The sequence below is a fragment of the Salmo trutta genome, chromosome 3 (assembly GCF_901001165.1).
Source record: "Salmo trutta chromosome 3, fSalTru1.1, whole genome shotgun sequence".
NCBI classification, from domain to species: domain Eukaryota; kingdom Metazoa; phylum Chordata; class Actinopteri; order Salmoniformes; family Salmonidae; genus Salmo; species Salmo trutta.
The window spans coordinates 27,280,723-27,286,811 of record NC_042959.1 but is presented as its reverse complement, the minus strand read 5'-3'; positions in this window follow the sequence as shown (position 1 = coordinate 27,286,811).

The following is a 6,089-nucleotide window of genomic DNA, read 5'->3' as shown; positions in this document are numbered from 1 at the left end:
GCCCAGTGAACGAAGAGGATTAAGTATGTAAAATAGGTCATCCTAGTGCTATTCACATGCTGAATGAGAAAGTCAATTTTGAAGATAGGACTCGTAACATTTTGTGCATTTTATAGAAATACGTAAGAAGCCAGTTGGGGCGCATGCAATGCATGTGAAGAAATGGAAATCTAAAGATGCCACCAAAAAAAAATTGTAGGAGAGGAATTTTACATATTCTCACTTAAATCCATATTTCACTCTCACACCTGCAGTGTAAAAACACCAAAGAAATAATCCACCCACACTCCACTTAGCTCATGACAAATCATCATGATGTACGGTAATTCTACCGTCTAACTCCAAGATAGGCTGTGTTATACTGGTTAACAGTACTACTTCAGCTCTAGCTGAGAAGTGAACATATAGTTTGCCATAAGACGTTAGCTTTTCCTCTCTCCAATTTGAAATCAGTGATATCCACGTGTGCACACATTATAACTTGGAAGTATGCCTTGGCTGCAGGAGGAAGAACCCGCAGATCAAAGCATTAGCATGATGCAGACCGCCTTATATCTCACAGCAAGAACGTATACAGAGGAAATCTGAGAATACATCCAAGTATGGATGCATATGAAGCAACTCTACGGACAGCATTGAAAGCCGCAGCCCTTCCAGTAAAGGTAATGTGTTTCAAGGTAATGGAACCTCCAGAATCACTGAAGGAGGGGTGTGGTTCGTTTGGAATACGAGGCACTGTGATGATCAAACCTGAAGTAGCAAAAGCGGAGTGTTTTTCTTGACACTGATTGGCTATGGAAAGAGGTGATGCAACGTCAACAACTTATTGAAGATACCAGATGCACTAGACTTCAGTAGCCTAACTCCCTACCAGATGCACTAGACTTCAGTAGCCTAACTCCCTTACTCACTTGATATTGTGAGATAATGAATGATGTTGTTTTTGTACCATGGTGGCAAGTATGTGATTCTAACAGGGTGGGATTGGAGTCTTTTCATTTGGAGACTTGGAGCTCTACTCAAATCATTATTTCACTACTTTGATTTTACTACCCTAATACTGTATGTACTTATGAAAATGTTCATGCATTTTGCCTTTGTAACTCTGGTTTTGTTTTTGCCCAAATTTGTCTTTCAACAAAAGGTAAAACACCTAATGTAAAGCAACTATAATGAGCTATTCAACATTTGGTAGAGAAGAAGAAAGAGAGAACTGCAAATTCCAATAGAGCTCTGTGCTGATGGCTTTTTCTGCTGAGAAATGATTCAGAGGATGATTTATTAAATAATGACCTTTCTGGAGCTCGATATTCCTCTTCTGTTCAGCTCGCTCTGTGTTAGTTCTTAATGTAAAAGGGTAGTCGTGAAGAAAACCATTAGAAATACCTTAATTCAGCGTTATGTTAGCATATCTTTCTATTTAGGGACTGTACGTTATTTATAATGAGGGATGCCTGGAGAAAATCCTACCTCTCTGAAATGAAAATGGATGGCCTTCCCTTCAGTAAAATATATTTTTACCAGACCCTCCCTGAACGCTTGAAAAAAATAGTGACCCTCCCCTATACCCAAAATAATATAATACACATGGCTACCGTTTACTCACTCCTTGGACTGACCACAGCCGTAGCTATGCAGTTTTAGAAACTGTTCTTCATTTTGTAAGCATTACATGCCAAAGTAGCCAGAAGTTTGTGGATTCGCAGATCACCATGGACAAGGGTACGGGAGAAAAGATCTCCATTATATAAAATCACTGCATGAATGAATCATCTTATTTGCGGTCCGAGAAAAAAAAAAACTTTTATAAACGGCAATTTTTTGGCAGAATATTTTTTAATACCACAACAGAGCATGACAACGAATGAGCACTTGCTGTAGCACCGGAGATGTTTTGATTTCTATACAGACTATTATTAAACAAGAGGATTGTATGTTTGGAGCGGTGCTAAAGTTGTCTATCAACTGCAACAACAAAACTTGCGCAACAGAACCAGTTACAACTGAAGTATCTGATCATCAATGATTTAGAGAAAAATACATTTGTTTTAACACAGCGGCTGAATATCATCATATATGCACTTGTAACTTTTTTTCATTTGGGAAACTATGATTTTCTAATTTATTCTATTTGACTGTGATTAGATCATGGGAATATGAGAGGGCAAATTTCTAATTTTCAATCGAGGCATAGCTCACCTCATGATCCTCAAACCATAGACTGGCCAAACTCATGTTTCTAGAAGTGAACTGAAAGGCACTGTCCAGCCTAATAAGACATATTTCATTTTTTAATACAAATTGTATACAGCCTAAATGCGAAATGTATAGTCATGTTGTTGAAGTGCTGTTGTTGATGCGTTGTTGAAATGTACCAGCCTGTAGCGTGTCACAAACACTTTACAATGTATTCCTTAAATGACAGGCTATAGCCTTTAAATAATAGTAATATATCCGAAATAATTCATTTCCGTTCCTTCTTAGCTGGCTTGCTCCTGACTGATTTAGAGTTAGTATGTTGTTTAAAAGCCTGTTGAAATGTTGAACGTCAATTGATAGTGACAGAATACCATATTAGCCTACTTCTCAAGCAAAGAACATTTTTCTCTCCTCAGCTATAGAAGGTTGTAGCTCAGCCTCAATGTCATAGATGCAAACCGAAGATATCCCATATGCATTGGAGTCACGTCTTTCCCCGGCATTTTACAGCTTGTTTCTAGCATAAAGAATCAAAATCTTAAGCTAACAAAGGGTAGCCCTATACTTTTAGCCATGTTCTTTAACAAAAGCCACAATACCCGCACATACATTTCAATTCAAGCCCTGGTTTTAACTTCACACTCCAAGCCCTTCACTGACACTGCGATATTTAAGGAGTGCATGGTGACTGAAGGAAATGGCTGACAAATCTATGGATAGTAGACTATCATTTTGTCTGTCAAACATGTAGGCCTGCCTATCTCATATTTCTTGAATAGGAAGAAATAGGCTCCAACACAAAGCCGTCTTGTTGTTAGTAGCCTAAAGTTCAAATGAATGAAGACTGTTCAAATGAATTAGGTCTTCTCGAATTAGTCTACTTTCAGCACCCATGCGCTGTCCATCTTTTGTGGCTGCCGCTTCATAGTAATGTAAGTTATGTAAATTACTCCAATATGGCTTATTGTGAGGTCACTAACTCTGATAAATAGCTCCATTATGGGCAACGAAACATATTGTTTTTATGTAAATCAATTGTACCAGTAGCAAGCTTACCTCCGGTCCTCCTTCTCATCTTCGCGCTCTCCCTCTCAAACGGAACAGTACATCTGCAGGCCTAGTGCGCGCGCACAGATATTTACATTTACATTTACATTTAAGTCATTTAGCAGACGCTCTTATCCAGAGCGACTTACAAATCGGTGCATTCACCTTATGATATCCAGTGGAACAACCACTTTACAATAGTGCATCTAAATCTTTTTTTGGGGGGGTTAGAAGGATTGCTTTATCCTATCCCAGGTATTCCTTAAAGAGGTGGGGTTTCAGGTGTCTCCGGAAGGTGGTGATTGACTCCGCTGTCCTGGCGTCGTGAGGGAGCTTGTTCCACCATTGGGGTGCCAGAGCAGCGAACAGTTTTGACTGGGCTGAGCGGGAACTGTGCTTCCTCAGAGGTAGGGAGGCGAGCAGGCCAGAGGTGGATGAACGCAGTGCCCTTGTTTGGGTGTAGGGCCTGATCAGAGCCTGAAGGTACGGAGGTGCCGTTCCCCTCACAGCTCCGTAGGCAAGCACCATGGACTTGTAGCGGATGCGAGCTTCAACTGGAAGCCAGTGGAGAGAGCGGAGGAGCGGGGTGACGTGAGAGAACTTGGGAAGGTTGAACACCAGACGGGCTGCGGCATTCTGGATGAGTTGTAGGGGTTTAATGGCACAGGCAGGGAGATATTGCTTCTTTTTTTTTACTAATAAAAATGCATTTTTGTTAGAAGCCTTTGACTCGCCTCCTGAAGTGCCACTGTACACAGCACACAACCATTGGTTAGGGAGCAACTCGGCAAGGAAGTACATTTCTCTTAGAAATATAACTTTTCCAAGGCTTCTCCAAGCATGCTCTTCGTATAGCCTAGGCCTATTGTATAGGCTATGGATCATTTGACTGGGACCACAGTAGGCGCACTTGATATTGTGCGCCCAGCAGAGAATCAGGAAACAAAGGCAGCCTTGGGCACGCATCGAGATACTATAATAAGCAACTAATTCAAAAACATTTAATCAATTACAAATTACATGACCCTCCCCTGGACTAAATGAAAAAATACTAAACCCTCCCCATGACTGAAATTGAACGAGCATGATCATCCCCCATCTTTTTCCGGGTAGCACTTGTGTACATTTCAACTGTTGCCTTAGAGGAGTTACTACACGCTGTCCATGTACAAGTCACGGGTCAATAAATATCCTTTTACCAATTTAGTCGAAATGCATTCTATAAACAAACATACATCAATTTCAAAGAGTGTCGCTGGTGGTTTTATTTAAATGTAAATGAGCTACATATTGAAATACTTATGAGGTTTGCAAGCACTCCCCTTTCTTTAGGCTGTTGAGAAATCAAAGACTTTCATTTTCCTTCTTTGAAGGGAGGCTAAGTGCATGTTTTAATGATTGTTATTATTGAGTTCATCATTTAAATTAACCTATGGGTAAAAAGATAAAGTGACAGTGGCAACATGCTAACACCCTCAAGTCTGCCTTATAAATGTGTTGATAAATGCACATTTTATGGATACTTCTTCCTCTTAAACTCAGTTATTGGAGCACTGATTGTCAACGGATTTACTGGGGCCAGCTTACTGGCTGTTTATCAAACATATTAAGATAATAAATTATGCATAATTTAATTTATATTTAGATAAACACTTTCATTCAAACAAATCCAGTCAATATTTAATTGGACTGTTAATTCATACCATTTCTAGAAAATAAATGAAAAGCGTAAACTCCCTTCCTCACTGTGGAATATTTTCACTGTATGACTATGTTTGTATATTACTGTGTGATGCATCCCTTGAATACAGGGCAAGGATACATAGCAGTGATGTGTTCCCAGATGAGAAGATAACATAATTACAGTAATATGTTACACTTACACCTAGAGGTCAAGGTGGAACGTGTTCCTATCTGTTCACCAAGTCTATTCTGTCGACTTTGAAACCTGGGGAGCCTGTCTGGCTGCCATCGGACACATGGCATACAAACACAGGCATCAAAATTATTTTGTTGAAGAACGCTGAAACTTTGATGTTGTTCTGGAGACCCTGTGAGCTGTGCATGTGAGCTGAGCTGGATTTGCACACCAGACAAGCAGCACTTCCAAAGGTGTGTGGATCACACGTAGCCTAATGCTTGTCAGGTTGCTCCACTGTTTTTCTGAGACGGTAAACTTAATAGTTTCATGTCGACTTGTCTTCACTGTCATGTTGGAAATGGTCTAAATTATGATTCCTCCCACACACAATGCAACTGGTGATTAGAATCTACAGAATCTGCATGCTTGGGTTAGAATATGTCCACATTTCTGTACATTGCATGGCACAGTTTTGTTATACTTAGCCACGGAATAGGGAGAGTTGGCATTAGTTAGTGTTAGCCTTGTGATACCAAGAGGGTAAACAGGTCAACACATTTCCCATGGTTGCTATGCAACTACACTGGCAAGCTAAAAGTACTCTATTCAAACAGATCTGACAGTTCATTTGTCATATGCCTATGCTCTGAAAGCATGTGAATGAAAACACACATAGATTCGAAAAATCCAGAGTATTTAGGGTATGGTATGCAAGTGCATCACAAAGTTGCTGGGTTTATTGATTCCGTTTAAACTCTCCACCTCAGCAACATGGAACAGCAATGGGCACTCCAATAGGGCCAGACTCTGGTTCACTGGGAGAAGGAACTAAACGGACTGAGGTGTATGAACCTACAGCAGGAAAGGTTATAATGGCTCGGGTCATTTTTGCTTGTGTTTGCTGTTCTCCAAATAGCATTTGCAGGGCCTGCTTACGGCCCTGCTAAACACCCAAATCAGAAGGTATCGGTTCCCATAGCTA